The sequence below is a fragment of the Strix uralensis genome, chromosome Z (assembly GCF_047716275.1).
Source record: "Strix uralensis isolate ZFMK-TIS-50842 chromosome Z, bStrUra1, whole genome shotgun sequence".
In the NCBI taxonomy this organism is placed as follows: Eukaryota; Metazoa; Chordata; class Aves; order Strigiformes; family Strigidae; genus Strix; species Strix uralensis.
The window spans coordinates 34,768,426-34,787,392 of record NC_134012.1 but is presented as its reverse complement, the minus strand read 5'-3'; the positions used below and the strand labels follow the sequence as shown (position 1 = coordinate 34,787,392).

At 41.3% G+C, this 18,967-nt stretch overlaps 1 protein-coding gene and 1 non-coding gene across 4 annotated transcripts in view; both read left to right on the top strand.

The window, feature by feature from the left end:
- NFIB (nuclear factor I B) overlaps nt 1–18,967 on the top strand; it is a 279,688-nt gene that overhangs the window by 40,134 nt on the left and 220,587 nt on the right. The window lies entirely within an intron of this gene.
- Nucleotides 8,139–8,210, top strand: TRNAH-GUG (transfer RNA histidin (anticodon GUG)). The gene has a single exon. It is a non-coding gene; the product is annotated as a tRNA-His (tRNA).

Here is an 18,967-nt window from a genome sequence, read left to right as displayed (position 1 = left end):
GAGATCACACAGATAATAAGTCTGATTGCAATATTAATAGAAGTAATATTAACAGAAGAAGAGAAATAAATACTTGTTGTTGGCAGAGCTGTCTAATGAATTGCTAAAGACCCCTTCCAGCCCAGGCTTTACTTCTAATGGGCATTAATTGTATTTTCCATCTATACGTATATTAAAGTGAAGTTCAGTGCAGAATCTTCCTGAGAAAGGTACCATAACCAAATGGCAAACACACCCAACAGAGGAAACCCTGATTTCTCTATAGTCCTGTTATAGTAAAAGTCTAAGCTGCCTCAGTGTACCTCTGTCTCTGTGCCAAAGGCTCAGTAAAATGACAGCCCTTTAAGCAGAAAGAGGAGTAGGTTCACGCTTTCCTGGAGCTATGCATGACATTCGCTCACCGTCCCTGTACACCCTTTGATGACTTCAATGTTCACTCTTTACTAGGAGGTGAAAGCTGTCCCTGCAAGGCAGGAGGTGAGAGATTTGCTGAGTGATTCACTCATGCAATACAAATGGCTCTGCAAGGCTCATGCAGAGGAGCAGGAGGGGAGTGTTCCTTGCAGGTCAGAGGAGGGGAGCAGACACTGCCTTTGGGAAGTCAGGGGCTCTCAGCCACAGAATCACAGAATCACAGAATCATATAGGTTGGAAAGGACCTTGAAGATCATCTAGTCCAACCATTAACCTAGAATTGGCAGTTTCCAACTACACCATATCCCCAAGCACCATGTTGACCCGACTCAAACACCTCCAGGGATGGGGACTCCACCACTGCCCTGGGCAGCCCATCCCAACGCCTAACAACCCATTCTGTAAAGAAATACTTCCTAATATCCAGTCTAAACCTTCCCTGGCACAACTTGAGGCCATTCCCTCTTGTCTTATCACTCATTACTTGGTTAAAGAGACTCATCCCCAGCTCTCTGCAACCTCCTTTCAGGTAGTTGTAGAGGGCAATGAGTTCCCCCCTCAGCCTCCTCTTCTCCAAACTAAACAACCCCAGTTCCCTCAGCCGCTCCTCGTACGACATGTGCTCCAGACCCTTCACCAGCTTCGTTGCCCTTCTCTGGACACGCTCGAGTAATTCAATGTCCTTTTTGTAGTGAGGGGCCCAAAACTGAACACAGGAATTGAGGTGCGGCCTCATGTACAGGGGCAAGATCACTTCCCTGTCCCTGCTGGCCATGCTATTGCTGATACAGGCCAGGATGCCATTGGCCTTCTTGGCCACCTGGGCACACTGCTGGCTCATGTTCAGCCGGCTGTCAATCAACACCCCCAGGTCTCTCTCTGACTGGCAGCTCTCCAGCCACTCCTCCCCAAGCCTGTAGCGCTGCTGGGGGTTGTTGTGGCCCAAGTGCAGCACCCGGCATTTGGCCTTATTGAAACTCCTCCAGTTGGCCTTAGCCCATCGCTCCAGCCTGTCCAGGTCTCTCTGCAGAGCCTCCCTACCCTCAAGCAGATCAACACTCCCACCCAGCTTGGTGTCATCTGCAAACTTACTGAGGGTGCACTCGATCCCCTCGTCTAGATCACCAATAAAGATGTTAAACAGGAGAGGCCCCAAAACCAAGCCCTGGGGGACACCACTCGTGACTGGCCGTCAACTGGATTTAACTCCATTCACCACAACTCTTTGGGCCCGGCCATCCAGACAGTTTTTTACCCAGCAAAGCGTGTGCCCATCCAAGCCGCGAGCAGCCAGTTTTGCCAGGAGAATGCTGTGGGAAATGGTGTCAAAGGCCTTACTGAAGTTGAGGTAGACAACATCCACAGCCTTTCCCTCATCCAATAAGCAGGTCACCCTGTCGTAGAAGGAGATCAGGTTTGTCAAGCAGGACCTGCCTTTCATAAACCCCTGCTGACTGGGCCTGATCATCTGGTTGTCCCGCAGGTGTTGTATGATGGTACTCAGGATGAGCTGCTCCATCAGCTTCCCGGGCACCGATGTCAAGCTGACAGGCCTGTAATTTCCTGGATCATCCTTCTGACCCTTCTTATAGATGGGCGTCACATTGGCCAATTTCCAATCTGTTGGGACCTCCCCAGTCAGCCAGGACTGCTGGTAAATGATGGAAAGTGGCCTGTCGAGCACCCCAGCCAGCTCCTTCAGCACCCTCAGGTGTATCCCATCTGGTCCCATAGACTTGTGTATGTCTATGTGATGCAGTAGGTCACTGACTATCTCCTCCTGGATTGTGGGGGGGTCGTTCTCCCAGTCTTTGTCCTCTGGCTGAGCAGGCTGGATTCCCTCAATAAACTAGTCTTGTTATTAAAGACTGAGGCAAAGAAGGCATTAAGGACCTCAGCCTTCTCCTCATCACTTGTTACCAAGTCCACGCAGTTGGTGTATGTCCACATGGTGTGGTGATGATGCTAAACCAAAGGCAGTCAGCAATCATTTCAGCAGACTGTTTGAATGTCCAGAATGTATGTATCAATAAAAAAACTATGCCTTGTAATTGTAAAATACTGACTAATCAGAATTGTCTATATACATCACACCTGAACTGTGCAAACAATGGCAGCAGTCCAAAGGAGCAGAGAAGGACTCCAGATGCTGGCCTGAACAGTTTGCAGTACTTAAACATAACTTCATCTCTCCCCTTCTTTCCTGTTCATTAAAAATACAGTCAGAGAGGACGGGAACTGTAAATTTGGGGTAAGTTAACTCTGCAATGAAAACTAACAAGAGGATATATATACCATGGCATTCACCTTCCCCTACAAGGGTGTTGTGTGTTGTTGTCTAGACAGCATCAGAACTCCAGTTGTGCACTATTTCTTCAAAGTAGCTTCCCTGATCTGGGTGATGACTGTGTGTCCTGTGAATGCTAACTTTCAGTGAATGTCCTTATTATTGATACATCAAAAACTCTTTAATCTTTTATATTTTTAAAAGCAAAGTGTCTGAAGCCAAATTTTGTCACCCTGTAATAAATTCTGTTTTATTTTTACTGACACAAATCATTCATGTGCATGTGTGTGGGGGGATGGGCTTTCCTGCCTGAAGGCATCCATGAGCCAAGCACCCAGCACAGAAAATGCCAGTAGAATTCTGTTTCTAATAGTAAAAACCAGTACTAAAAGAGACTTTTCCACTTGTACATCCCAAAATGTTTTGCTGTGACAAGTGTCTGCTGTACAGATGGCAATAACCATTTAAAAATGCTTATTCAAGATCGTGCTGCAAACTGCTGACAATTTAAGTAGTTTAAAAAGAGTACTAAGTCAATTTTGGGCTTTGACCTAGCAACCAAGCCTTCTCGATCATGTGGTCAGAATAGACTTTTGAACTGCATGAAGTTACTCTAAGAGTCATGTAGATTAAGTTTGTCACTGAAAATTAATTAGAGATATTGTGTCTCTGATCTTTAAGATTAGAAGAAACACATCGTTTCTGGTAGAGGCAGGCGTGAAACAGACTGAGAAACCCAGATATGTAGTAGAAGCAGACAGAGGAGAGACCTGATCAGGGTCTTCTGTTTTCTGTGTGGATGTCTTGGGCTACTTGACTATGGGCGGAGAAGTTATGTCTGTGTCAGGTTTTTCTATCAAGTGTTACCCTTGCACTACAGAGTCTACAGAAGCAAAAAGCATAAACTACATGGGGCACTCAGCTAAAACACAGGTGAGTAGCCTGGAGACTAGTCCCACTAAATCCCTGCTTATGCTAGCAGTAAATGCAAGAGTTTGGACTAGAGACGCTAGGAGAAATTCATCTTACATGAATTAATAATCTGATAATTAAAGAATCCCCTTGAGAAATATGAGGTATATATAGAGAGATATATATATAGAGAAACTGTTTGTATATGCTTCAAGTTCTCCTTCTTCCAGACCTGCCCATGACCTTGTTGGGTATTGGGGTGGCAGGGGAGTCTCTTCTGATTGTTCTTTATTTCTTTTGACCAGAGATTCAGTCCTGAATAAGAGAAATGTTCTGTCCAAAACAACCATTTTAACAGAAAAAGTCATTGTTTTAAAAGATTATTATTTTTAGACAAAAAAGACAAACAACAAGCAATTTAATATAAAAAAAAGGAAGCTGCAAGTATTTAGAATATCTTCTCAGTTATGTGGGTGAAAGGTTCGTAGCTGTTTTCTGAACCCAAGTAAAGGTAGCAAGGCTGGATTTAGGAGCAAAGAATCACACAACTACAAATACTGCACAAGGCATGCTCATGTGCACTAACCTTCTGGGGAAAAATAAGAAATGGTAATAACATTTTACTAATAGAAATGATAAAAAAAGTAAATAAATGCAAACAATGGCAAGATGCTTAGAGACTGGGAGGAAAGTAGTGCCAGTGTAGTACAATTAATGAAATGATCATTTGTTACTCAGTTGTTACTGCTTGTTATATCATCTCAAAGATTTGTGTACTGATCTTGAGCTCCAGAGCTTTATGGATGAGATTGATGATATTTATTTATTATAACCTGTATTTTATTCTCATGTGTATATAGGTCTGAAATAAAAACAGTTTATCGAGTGACTCCAACTTACCAAAAAATGCATTAGATGACTTTCTAAGCTCTGTAAAACAAGATGGAACTAGAAGTGCTTTTTGTTTCTCTGAGACCCAGATTTTAATCAATGAGATGCAAATTTTTGATGGGAATCTAGCAAACCTGTTTCACTGCTGCAAAAAATAGGGCACTCCTATGACTGCTATGGAAGGTGTCACTGTATAGTAGAATAGTACAGGTTCCAGAGCTTGCAAGAAGCCTGTCTCATCACAGCTGCAAATATTTTATTGTAAGACAAACGACATTTAAAATCTCCTTCATCTCCTGGTTGTCATGCTATAAAGCACCTCAAGGAGTCCTGCAGTAATTTTAACTTAATACCCTTACTTTAAAGGGAGATGCCATGGACAGAAACCTATATCCATAATATTTACTAGACTTCTGTCTTTAGGGGAAATCTGGATGTTCTGAGGAACTCAAACAAAACTGGAGATGCTGTTGTTACTTCAGGACAGGTAACCAGTAATAACAAGATTTGAAGTAAAAAAACCCTAAGGTTATTTAAGGTCCTAAGTATGGAAATGAAGTAAATATTCCAGGAAATGAAGTAAATATTCCAAGAGCTCTACTTTCACAGGTCTACAATAATAAGACACTTCAGAGAAGTTGCTATGGAATAATTTTTTTTCCAGGTATGTTCCACCTGCCCACCATGTGCATGATGCTGAGTGATGCCATCTTCCAAATGCACTCATGCTCACATGTAGGTGACTAGGTGATGGTACTGTCCTGTTTACTGTTAAGACCTCTGGGGCTGATTTCAGCCCTTATCTACCACCCTTCTTTCTGAGCCACAGTTTTCCATGTTTTTCAATTAATATATTTTAAAAAGAAAAAAAAAAAAGGAAATTTGCAGTCATGAAGAACTCTTGATACACTGTCCTGATGTGGCTGTTAAATATTGGTGACCAGTTTCTTTGCCCTGTTTAATCAAGGGCTTTGGAGTACTGGGGACTATCACAGGACTTACCACATCAAAGCTTTTACCCAGAAGTGGTAATCACTGTCCAACTCCAACAAAGAGGTTTCTTTAGAGTTCAGAGGGCTTGAAGGCTGATGAGGGAAAGGGAAAAAGGCCTTCCCATACTGTAACTTCTTACAGCTGACAACGTATATGTGATGGCTTTACAGGCAACGTTCACACTGTAATGCACAAGCTCTGCTAGAGGGGATTGCTTTTTCGAGTTCTTTTTCCTTGCCAGAAGATTCAGCAGCGTATTCTGCTGACATCTTTCCAGACTGTGGCGTGAGAACTGAAAGACAGGGATGGAGCAGGAAGATAGGGAGAGTCCTTATTTTTTTGTCATTGCTTATTTACACAGTTATGCTTAATTTCTACTAAGTGTAATGGTTTTATGAGGCAACAGCAAACCTAAATTGAGGGATTACAGAATCACAGAATCATCCAGGTTGGAAAAGACCTTGAAGATCATCTAGTCCAAACATTAACCTAACACTGACAGTTCCCAACTACACCATATCACTCAGCGCTATGTCGACCCGACTCTTAAACACCTCCAGGGATGGGGACTCCACCACTGCCCTGGGCAGTCCATTCCAATGCCTAACAACCACTTCTGTAAAGAGATACTTCTTAATATCCAGTCTAACCCTTCCCTGGTGCAACTTGAGGCCATTCCCTCTTGTCCTATCGCTTGCTACTTCATTAAAGAGGCTCATCCCCAGCTCTCTGCAACCTCCTTTCAGGTAGTTGTAGAGGGCAATGAGTTCCCCCCTCAGCCTCCTCTTCTCCAAACTAAACAACCCCAGTTCCCTCAGCCGCTCCTCGTACGACCTGTGCTCCAGACCCTTCACCAGCTTCGTTGCCCTTCTCTGGACACACTCGAGTAATTCAATGTCCTTTTTGTAGTGAGGGGCCCAAAACTGAACACAGGAATCGAGGTGCGGCCTCACCAGTGCCCAGTACAGGGGCAAGATCACTTCCCTGTCCCTGCTGGCCACGCTATTGCTGATACAAGCCAGGATGCCATTGGCCTTCTTGGCCACCTGGGCACACTGCTTAGTTTTACATCAGATGCTTACCACTCCTGGTCCTGGTTTTCTTTCTTTCAAGGTTGCGACAGCAATGCAGTCCCTTAACACATGATAGGTTGTGCCTGGCAGGATTGGAGATCAGGGAAGCAGCAGCCTTCCTGCCCTGTGGAAGGGTACACTGGCCCTTGAGCAAGATGCTACTCTTGTCACACCAAGCCATCAGGCAAAGCTGTAGGGTGAGGTACAGGAGTCTGAACCACTGTTAGAGCACCCTTTTGAACCATGTGTCCTCAGCAACCATCAGAAAGAGTGAGAGAGAGATACTTTCTCCTTCCCTCCTGCTGCTCCAGCTGCAGGGAGGACCTCTTCTTGCACTTACAGGAGGTACCTGTGCTTTTCACTAAGGCACAGGCAGTGTGATTCAGCACTGAGGCAGAGCAGAGTCTGTTTAGTAAGTTTGCCTTTTAAAGTCCCAGCTTATTGTTTCTTTCCCTTTATGAGGGAAAGAAAGTCTATTTATGGATTAGTCCCCACCATGCAGACCTTCATCCAGAGTAAATCCACATCTCATGTTGAAGACATGCTGAAGACATTTTAATGATCTTGTGTATGACAGCCTAGTAAGTCTCTCTGTATATCTTCCTCCTTGTTCAGAGAGTCAGTGTGGCACCGTACCACTGCAGTGGTGGTGTCGCTGTGATCTCCAAGGCTATCAGCCAGGCAAGGTTTTTTAATTAAATAATGAATAAAACTGCAGGGCGGGTGAGCATGAGGAAAACACTGCATTTTCTGAGTAGGGCTTGAGTGCCCCTGAGCTTGCTGCATTATTCCCTTTCTCCATGATAATCTCTCTTTATGTTGCACATCTTGACTTCTGTTGGAGCTCTTATTTGAGAGAACTAACATTTTTTTGCTGTTGTGCCTATTTGAATGTTGTTTACAGGTTTTTGGTGTCTGAACACCTGACAAAGGGCAGGTGCTTCTTAGCAGTTACTTCAGTATAACACTAATTGATGGCCTTAGTTGATAGAAGCTAAGTTCTCACGCCTCTCAGACTTCTTCTGTAGTATTTGACCATCTACTTCCACTGTCAATAATGCAAATTCTGGAAAAGGTGTTTTTTATGTTCTGTTCTTATTGAAGAGGTAAGGAAGAGTATGTCCATCAATACAGGCACTTACATTAGAATCAATCATACCTGGTTCAATCCAGAAAATACAGTTTTTGATTAAGTAGATTTTGTTAATTTGCCTAAATCTGTCTCTACACCACACTGCCAGACTGTTCTGCTGTCATGACTTTGCCTTCCCACCACTGATAAATAGCAAAAAAAAGTTCTCTCTGAAAAGATTTGGGAGACCGGAGAAGGTTTATTGTAACTCTCCTGAGCTTGTTTTTAGGCAATCTTGATAAGCATGGATTATTTAGAGAAAGGAAAAGTAAGTCTGGAAGCAATTTTGAGAAGATAGTAACGTAATTGCTTGTGAGAATGTTCAGAACCAGCTGCTGCTAAAACTCAGTGTAGACTGTAGGTGGCACCGTTTGCATAAAATTTTGCAGAGCACTGGGGAAAAAAGTCACCTGAATTTCGAGTTTTCTGATAGCTTGCCGTGATCGTATAGTGGTTAGTACTCTGCGTTGTGGCCGCAGCAACCTCGGTTCAAATCCGAGTCACGGCACGCAAAGGTGCAACTTTTTGAAGAGATGTGATTACAGATTGCATACCAAACACAATCAATTAATGATGTCTAAGACTAAGATGAGAAAGCAGTTAGAAGCTCTGTGAGTTTTACAAAAATGTTTTTCTAAAAGAGTATGCGCCACGTATTCGTTCAAGTAATCCTGTTGCCAAGTGGAATTTTTTAAAATTTAAATGTTTATGGATATTGTGATAAACACAGTGGCATAGTAAGCATGTAATTTTTTAATCATTACAGCTACTTAAGATCTGGACTGAGCCATGGAGTCTGTTTGGGTTTGATCTTTCCTAGTTTTTCATGCCATTAAAGCAATCAGCCTGAATTACTTGGAAATATGATAGTGGCAGATGTCTAAATCCTGCTTACCTAGGTGTGAACTGCTGCTAGCAGAAGGTCTTTGCTGGTGACAAGAGGAACTGTCACTTGTCAGTGATTCCCTTTGTTTTTGTGGTAGGAATGGTAACTTCACTGCCCTGCCTCACTGAGTAATACCAGCTCAGATTCTCAGAATGACGACTTCTAAAATGACCATGTGGATTTTATAAATTAGTTATGGTGACCAATGGCAGTTTGTGTTATAAATGACAAATTAACAGCAAAATTACATGGTAACAACTATATTAATAAAAGATCATTGTTATGGAGTTTATCAGATTATTTGGATGCTACTGAATAGAGTTTTTGGTAGTTGGTTCTTTAATTTGATAAGGAGTTAATTCAAGAACAAGTGCTGTTTTTCTCTCAGTGTGCATCTGATGGGACATCAGTCCTCTGCATAACAGATTACATCTCTACCAGGCTTAAACTGATTCACGCTTTGTGCAACAGGCTCAGCTCTTGCAGAGTGTGAATGACAGGTGCCTTTCTCTCTGCAAAGCAGCAGGAACTTTCCTTGACCTCCTACCCAGTGAGGAAGTGAAACAAAACTTTCTTCTCAATGCTGTCAGGAAGAGTTGAAGCCCCATGTGCCTGCAAACCTGGGACGGCACCTCACCTCTGGAGGTGGCTTAGATGCCCCAGTTTTGGTGTAGTAGGCTAGTGACCCCTGGCATCTTCTCACCTCCCTCAGGTTCACGAGAGCTCTTTCTGTTGTGTTCTTAAAAATATCTTTGGGTATTCCTCTACTTGGCCTCAGATTTCCTCTGAATATCACTCGGCCTTTTAGGACCATATCTGAGCAATTAGGTCGTGACTTCCTGGTCTAATTGATGAGGCAGATGTGACTGATTTTCCAAAAGAAACCAATTTAGAAACTTGCACTAGCATAAAAGAGACCAGTATGATCTTTCATACGCTGTCCCTGCTTTAGTCTCTCAGAAATGTCATCTGCTGTGTTAGATTTTATAAACTCCAGAAATGCCAAATTAACTCATCACAGGTGCATATATTCCCTAAGTATCCTAGTTAATGAAGTCCTAGAAAAGAAATTTAAAAATTTCAATCCCAGAAATTCTGCTCTACTCACGCATCATCCTGAGGCTGTCAAAATACTCATGGCTCACCCCTGCTTGACCTCAATCTCCCTGGAACTGACTTCTCTATATCCAGTGTTCATCTGTAGCTAAAGTGTAGAAACTTTGTATTACCTTATTGCTAGTTATAGTAATATTGATGATTTTGAAGAGTTTTGATAGGACTCTTAGACAAATTCAAAATGTCCTCCTTTTTTTATTTTATGATGACTTACCTGGAAACAGTGGTCATTCTGTTTGCTTTAGTTTATTTAGGATACCAATATCTGTATTGCTAGCTCAATGCTAGCACTATAAACTGAGAACAAGAATGGTGTAGGCAGATAATCAGACCTCTCTTATCAATTGCCCCTGCAGTTATTTGTTCTCCTCACAAGAGAATCAAAGCAATGCCTCCTGACAAAGAAGTCAGGTAAGAATGGCAGGAAGCCTGCATGGAAGTACAAGGAGCTCCTGCACAAATTCCTGCACAAGCTCGAACACAAAAAGGAAGGTGGAAGGGGTGGAAACAAGGACAGGTAACCTGGGAGGAATACAGAGAAACTGTCCGAGCAGCTAGGGATCAGGTTAGGAAGGAAAAAGCCCTGGTAGACTTAAATTTGTCTGGGGACGTCAAGGGCAACAAGAAAAGCTTCTATAGGTATGTTTGTGATAAAAGGAAGATTAGGGAAAATGTGGGCCCTCTCCGGAAGGAAACAGGAGACCTGGTTACCAGGGATATGGAGATGGCTGAGGTACTCAATGACTTTTTTGCTTCGGTCTTCAACAGCAAGTGCTCCAGCCACACCACCCAAATTGCAGAAGGCAAAGGCAGGGACTGGGAGAATTAAGAACCTCCCACCTTAAGAGAAGAGCAGGTCTGAGGCCATGTAAGGAATCTGAAGGTGCACAAGTTCATGAGACCTGATGAGATGCATCCACATGTCCTGAGGGAATTGGCAGATGAAGTTGCTAAGCCACTGTAAGTTCCCTCTGACTGGAAAAGGGGAAACATAACCTCCATTTTTAAAAAGGGAAATAAAGAGGACTCAGGGACCTACAGGCCAGTCAGTCTCACCTCTGTGCCTGGCAAGATCATGGAGCAGATCCTCCTGGAAACTGTGCTACAGCACATGGAAAATAAGGAGGTGATTGGTGACAGCCAACATGGCTGCACTAAGGGCAAATCATTCCTGACAAATTTGGTGGCCTTCTATGATGGGATTACAGCATTGGTGGATAAGGGAAGAGCAACTGACGTCATCTCTCTGGGCCTACACAAAGCATTTGACACTGTCCTACATGACATTCTTGCCTCTAAATTGGAGAGACATGGATTTGATGGATGGACCACTTGGTGGATAAGGAATTGGCTGGACGGTCACACTCAAAGAGTTGTAGTCAACAGCTCAATGTCCAAGGAGAGAACAGTGATGAATGGCATTCCTCAGGCGTTGGTACTGGGACAGGCCCTGTTTAACACCTTTGTCATGACACAGACAGTGGGATTGAGTGCACCCTCAACAAGTTTGCCGACAACACCAAGCTGTGTGGTGTGGTCGACAAGCTGGAGGGAAGGGATGTGCCATCCAGAGGGACCTGAACAGGCTGGAGAGGTGGGCCTGTGAGAACCTCATGAAGTTCAACAAGGCCAAGTTCAAGGTCCTGCACATGGATTGAGACAATCCCAAGCACAAATACAGGCTGTGTGATAAGCAGATTCAGAGCAGCCCTGCAAAGATGGACTTGGGAGTAATAGTGGATGGAAAACTGACTGAGCCAGCAATGTGCACTCACAGCCCAGAAAACCAACCGTATCCTGGGCTGCATCAAGAGAAGCGTGGCCAGCAGGTTGAGGGAGGTGATTCTCCCCCTCTACTCCACTCTTGTGAGACACCACCTGGAGTACTGTGTCCAGCTCTGGGGCTCCCAACATAAGAAAGACATGGACCTGCTCAAGTGGGTTCAGAGGCGGCCATGAAGATGATCAGGGGACTGGAGCACCTCCCTTATGAGGACAGGCTGAGAGAGTTGGGCTTTTTCAGCCTGGAGAGGAGAAGGCTCCAGAGAGAGTTTATAGCAGATTTCCAGTACTTAAAGGGGGCTGACAGGAAAGATGGAGAGGGACTCTTTAGTGGTAAGATGAGGGGTAACAGTTTTAAACTGAAAGGGTGTAGATTTGTATTAGATATAAGGAAGAAATTATTTACAGTGAGGGTGGTGAGACACTGGAACAGGTTACCCAGAGAAGTTGTGGATGCCCCCTCCCTGGAAGTGTTGAACAGGGCTTTGAGCAACCTGGTCTAGTGGAAGGTGTCCCTGTCCATGGCAGGGAGGTTGGAACTGGATGACCTTTAAGGTCCCTTCCAACCCAAACCATTCTGTGATTCTGTGAAAATTAAAACCCAACTTCATTTTGGAATATGAACGTGCATGTGCAAGTGACAGCCAACATTCCATTTCCTGAGAAAATATTTATCAATTTTCCCTTCTCATCAGGGAAAAGAAAACAAAAACTTTAGTACAAAACAGTTTCCAAGGATAACAGGATTGCAGACTAGGAAACACAGAGATATAGTCCTGGAACTTATTTTGAACCTTGAATTGCACAAAGAATTGCCTGTATGTTTCTGTAATATGTGGGGTTTCATTTCTAGCAGATATGTCTAGCTAACACTTTTCCAGTTTGAAACCATGGTCTACTAATAATATATTCAAAATATTAACAAGTATCCAGGTTTATATAAATCTATTTCTGAAGCTCTGATTTTTTTCTAAGAACAATTTGAAGGCCAGAGAGAAGAGTTCACTTCAGCAGCCTTCTCTGCCTTTGTGCAGCAAGCTGATCTGATGGGAAATGAAGAATAGTATTTTTAAAATGAGACAGGAAAAGAGAGTGCATGCCTTTCTCTGCAGCTCTTCAGTGTCCTTTTGTGCCTGCCATTATTCTTGTGCATGGCCCATTCTGTGTAGAACATAAAACCTTTTAAGACATGGAAGTGTCTATCTCCATATCCCCAACATGCCTGATTCACATTTTGACACTGAAACTAATAGGATGTACCCATCAACAGTGCTCATGGAGAGATTTATTTCTTGCTGTTCTATTTTAACATTAGGTGTTGATTAGGGTTAAAGATGCTGAAGTTTTTAAGCTATGGAGAAAGACACCTAGTTGTTAATAAGGCAACACTGAACAGAAAGACTTGAAAAACTTTTGAAATATTAATTGAATCTGATGTAGATTCCTGTTCTACTTACTTCATTTTTCAGGAGTGCAGCAGAGCTGGCTGTATCCTGTCTGATGTTCTTATCAGGTGTTGAGCAGGATTGAGAGCCATGGCTGTTTCAATCTGCAGTCATCAAATCAAATTAATTCTGTTTTTCATTCTCTTTACAGGAGTGCAGCTCATATTAAAACTTTTATAGGTCCCCTCTGAAATACTTTCAAAGGGCTCTGGTCAAGAAGACTCTTTGAAAGGAGATCTTCTGTGGTAAAGAGAACTCCTAAAGCTTAAATAGCTGGTTGTGCTTTAGCAAAGAATGCCAGGAATTCATTTCACAGGTGGGATGATTTTACCTCTGGAAATTCAGCTCTGAGTTTACAGGTTATTATTGCAGGATGAGTAGTAATTGGGGAAAATTTGGCAGACGTGGAGATTCCTGAGCCTGATGTGTAAACATAACTGCATAAACAATGTCTGATGCTGCAGTTCTGTAGCTTTTTTCATAATCTGTCTTTGGTGTTTCTTAAAAGAAAGCATGTCCTGCTCTCTAAATAAGACTGTGTGGCTTCATATTTGTAAAACTCCGGGAGTCACTCACAGCACTGGAGAGAGCTGCACTGGAACACATGTGAAGACTGTGGTCAGTTTTTGAAGCTTTTGACTTGTATCACTTTGGTTAAGCTTTGGCTCAGGTTTGAATCCTACAACTTTCTGCACTACTTTTTAAACTACTGAGTAGGACCTGGTTTCACTTCTTCATCAAGAGTTCAGCACAAACCCCAAACTACCAAATGTCCAAAACTATCTAAATAATGTTTTATGTTGCTTTTTATAAAAAAAAAAAAAAAATTCACTGGTTTTATAGCTCTTGAATTCTAAGTTCCCAGTTTTTTATTCTAAAAACTTTATAGATGTGTCCTCTTGATTTGGAATTTCACAGAAGCAAAATCAGCTCTTTGAGTTAGATTCAAACACATCTGAAAAATATCTCTTTCACAAAGCTTTAAACTCATTCATGTGCTTAATGTTTTACAACTTTTCCTCCACTCTTTTATAAAGAAATGTTTTATATGTTTTCTCTGCACCAAATACAACTCAAAGATGACACTTTCTGATACTCCTTTTAAAGAAATATCTTCTTTGTCACAAAGAAGCCTCCATCCAAAGGGATGCCAAAACACAATGTCTTAAAAATCTTTGAGAAGAGAGCATAGTTTTGATATTCCATGCTAATATAGCAAAAATTTTCTCTTATAACACAGTCTGTAATGTTAACATAATCAGTCTCTCTGTGCTGCTAAACCAGCACCTACATGCCTTTGGAACCCAAGAGTTATGCATGGAGCCAATAACATAGCCACCGCACTATTTCTGGTAATTTCTTTCTTGTGGATCCCTGCATCCCCAGTTTAGATCTTGTGCTTCCAGACTCCTGGACTAATAATTTTGTTGTTGTTGTTGTTGTTGTTGTTGTTGGATATGAACAGCAAACCTCTTATTTTACTCTCCAGAATTGTACCACTAATTTGTTTAGGGGTGGCAGGTCTATCTAAACTCTTTAGGAAAATCTGGCATAGTAGGATGTGTTTATTCTGGGACCTGCACTGTTGCCATTATTCATCATGCAGCTGAAGGTGAGAAGGTGTACTGACCTTTGTACTGGCACAAAGAAGAAAATTTCTGTGTGATATAACCATGAAGGCACTTGTATTAAAACCACATGGGGTAAATTAGTGTTTTACTGTTACACTTGAGAAAGAAAAATCTGAATCATTTAGCTAAAGCAACTGTCAGAAAACTAGCATATCATGGAAAATTCTCTTCAGAAACATGTTTTGAAGGTTTTTTGTCTATGAACTGAAATTGACTGAAAAATAATTGCAAAAGAACTCTATAAGGCCTAATATAAGAAACATGAAGTCTTCCAGAGAGACAAAAGTGGAAATCCTAGGAAGAGATTTAAAGTTGATTCACCAGCTGTTGAACTCTTTTGTTTCAACATATTGTCCTTCCTATTTCTTGTTTGCTGAGAGATGCGGTTAATGGAATTAAATATTCCCTGCTAGTCTTCATAGTTATGCGAGTCCTGCTTTAAAAGCAATCCCTATTCCTTGTAATAGTTTCAAGATAGTCTTGCTTCCTTACTGAGCCCTGGACAGACACCTGGAGAAAGTTTGCCAAGAACTGGGAAGCCTGTGTCTGGATGCCTGAATAGTGTTTGACCTCAGAAGGACATACACTGTCCTCAGTAAGGAAAACTTTTTTGAGATTTCAGCCTCAACTTCCCATAAATGAATATTTGTTGCCTTCAGCACAGGCAGTTGAGTGGAGGAAGTCCATGAGTGCCAAAAAATGGGATACTGAAAGCTTGACAACCTTCCCTGTCAACATCCACAAAGCCTGTGTGAGCCAGAGAAGTAAGCAATAGCTAGAAGTTGAGCATTAGTTGGTACAAAAACATTTAGGATGACTTTAAGTGTCTTCTCCTATGTTTTCAGAACTGACAAAGGCTTTGTAACATGGATCTTGCCCAGTGCATTCATGTGTTATAGTTTTGCTGTGAGTTAGAGGTGCCAAGTCATGGGTATGAATGACTAAATGTCCAGATTGGCAAGATTGCCTGGAATTTTCTAGTTTCTATTTTTGCCAAGGTGAATGAGTATAGATTATATTATTTCAGCCAAACTCCCTGTGATTATGAAGAAAGGAGTTGACTAATTTTTCTTCTACTAACCACAAATAAATAAAAAGATGTCAGTTTGCCAGTCTATTCAGACTATGCTTTTTTTCTTTCCTTTTTTTTTAATAACTCCAACCAATGTGATTGGTTGTATGTGCTGGCATAATAATAGGAATATCCATGATTGTGCTGCAAATTAATTCCATTTCTAGGAGTTTACCTTCTCCCAGTATTTGCAGTGCTTTGGATTTGATCCAAAGGTCTAAATTATTTTAATAGTTCACAAGGCCCCATTTCTGCACCTGAACACGTACAGCTTTATTTGCATTGCTTTGTAAGATTCTGTGTGCTAAATGAAAGACTTTTCCATCTGTAATTGTTGCACACAGTCTCATTTTGACTAAATGCCTATCCATATCATATTTAAGGCCTACTAGCAGCCCAGTAATCTTTCTCTGTTTCTTCCATCCTTCATACTGCTCTTTTGTTGAAACCAAACCAGATTATTGTCAGAGAACCCAATGTAAAGCTACTGATTGCATGATATTGTGTGTCATTCAGGAGTGATTTTTAAAGCATTTTAAACTTAAAAGCATGTTTGCAACATTAGTAAGTATGTCTCTGCCTTTGATTCACCTTGTGCATTTGCAACTGTTAGACCTGACTAGTTGCTGTTGGCACCAAAGGAAAAACTTACTGCATTAGACCGTGTTAGCATGTCTGAATACAAAACATGACCTCTGGAGATTCTTTGATTTGATAGCATGTTAGTTATGTTTCTTTAATTGACTGTAGTTGCTAAAATTTAGGTAAGAGCTTGATTAATTTAAAAATTGAGAATCTTGGCCTAGTGGTACTGAATATGCGTAGGTCTCCTTGAAATAATCCTGGCACATTGTGTTTCCAATATTTTCCCCACTTAAATATAATCCAAGAAGCAGTGGTTGGGACTAACTGGGTAGCAGAAGCAGAAGAAATTTAGCTATGCTCACAGGTGGTAAGATTGCCTTTATAGAGTAGACAATGGCAACGTCAAGGAAAAGCGTTCCAGAATAAGAGAAAACCCAGAGGCAAGTGGATTTGAACTAAAGACACACCATCTTTTTCACGTTCAATGTGTGGCTATTTGGTTATAGGAAGACCTGTCAAGTGTACAAGCATCCTAACTCACAGTGGTAGAGCAGACCTCTGCCCCAAGACAGCTAAGAGGCTGTTTGTAGTACAATTCTCAGTATTGCAGTAGATGTTACAGTTCAGATTATGCTATTGCTGCCAGTAAAATCCTGTTACCCTGTCACCTGTCTTCCCTTACATTACTGCCTTTCTTTCCTTGTGTACCATGACTTAAATTTTCTGTTTGATTCTGATTGAATTTCTGTTCCTGTGTAATTATATCAACACAGAGGAACCCATGGATACATGTGATGGGTTATTTCCCTCCTGAATGATATAACATCTAGCAAAATGGCCCTAGAGTAAGATGTTTTTTCCTGGACTATGTTAAGGATGCAGAAGAACTAATTCAGCTGCTAAACACTGTGCACTTTTCTGGGAAAAAAAAAAAAAAAAAAGTGAACCTCCCTAAGGTGTGTGCATTTCAAAGCAAACTCTTTGATGAACTAAGTTCCATTGCAATCATTTTGATGACATGGTACCATTAAATGACGCTGAAAAGTCCTTGTGGTTAAACTAAACCCTTGCAATACAGTATTGTCTGTGTAACTAGGTAGAACGTAGAAACTGAGCCATTGAGCCTCTCATTATACTTACTTTTTAGTTGTCTGAGTTATGTGTGGACAGATTAAATGAGAATTCAGTGCGGTCTGCAGAATGCTTAGGATATCTATGCAATGTAATATTAGACAGTAAAAATATTTGGTTTTGAAGTGTATAAGGTTTTTTTCAACAGAGTTTAAAAAAAAATCCTTTATCAAAACCTAAGGTTGATGATGGACATCTTGCAATTTAAAATTACTTTTTCAATTAACTTTTAATTAATCTTATGTTAGTACTGGCTTAATGTAAGAGCTAGTGAATGTTTTTTACTTAGAGACAAAGTTTCATAGTGTCTAAACAATACACTGGATAATAAACCTGCCTTTAAGTAATTCTGGCTGGCAAATGAAACATATGTGATCTTGAGGAAATCCATAAAGCATCCTATTACTCTGTTGAGTTGGAATTCTTCTGGTGCAGAAACTTGCCTCACATAATGCTGAGAAGAAACCAGAGGGGAACAGTGACAGTGACTGAAAGATAACACCTATCCCATCCAGCTGTGTTTCAGTCTGCCTGGTATGCATATGCCAAAACTTGTCTTAATTCATGACCAGTTTTTGCTTTACTTTTTATTTTTGAAAGCTGCTCTAGCTCCAAGGCAGTTTAGAGGTGATCTATCCCTCCGTAATGAGCATGTCAGACCAGAACAGACTTGTTAGGAGACTCCTGGTTTGAAATCCTATCTTTTATACTCAGATTTGATGTAGATGTATGGATCGCTAGAGTCAAGGCCATCTGTTTAAATGAACAGCAAAGTCTCACCTGCAAAATTCTCAGACTTCTGGGTGTTATTGTGCAGAGGAGCCAAGCAAATGTAGATCACTTGGCTGTCCAGACAGTACTGTATTGCATCTCTTCAGAAGAAACTCTTCCATCAAATAACTAAGGCAATGGTGGAAAAATTTTGTGGGAGCCACATCTAACTTGAATCACAGCTTGTTCTATGGAAAGGATAACCAGGAGGCAAAACTGCAAAGGAAGTGTTCACACACCTCTCATGAAATGGTTACTTAACATTTTATGTAAGGCAATGACAAAAATATACAAAGCAGCTGTAATAATGTAATACTCACCAGATCATTCCAATCACATAACCAAACTGTATCTGATCATGGATGGTATTTAAGCATCCTTCAAATTAGGAAAAGGATTTCAAAACCAATTTTTTAAATAACAGATTGTTGATAAAAAGAAAAACTAATTGAGAATGTATTAGACTCTCAGAAACTCAGCTTTCACAAAACAAGGTACACATGACACCCAGAATATTTTTTAATAAGGTTTAGGTTGTTGACTTGTTGTTCCAGTATGAAGATTTCTCTCAATAAAATTATGTAACAAGGAATGAAATGACCTTTCAGTCAGAATTCTGCAGCCAAACAGCTTGTTATCTTCACCTTGGTCTAGGCAGCATTGGCCCTGTTAGCATCAACCAGCAACCATGAATTCCCTTTCTTTCTATTGTGTGCACCCCAAGCTCCTGGGCTTCTTCAGTTTGAAAGATGTTGTTAGTTTTCTGAAATCTTCACTGTAATGATTAGTTGTCTAATTCCTCTAATACATGAATAGTCATTTGCAGCATAGCATAATCCTTTTAGT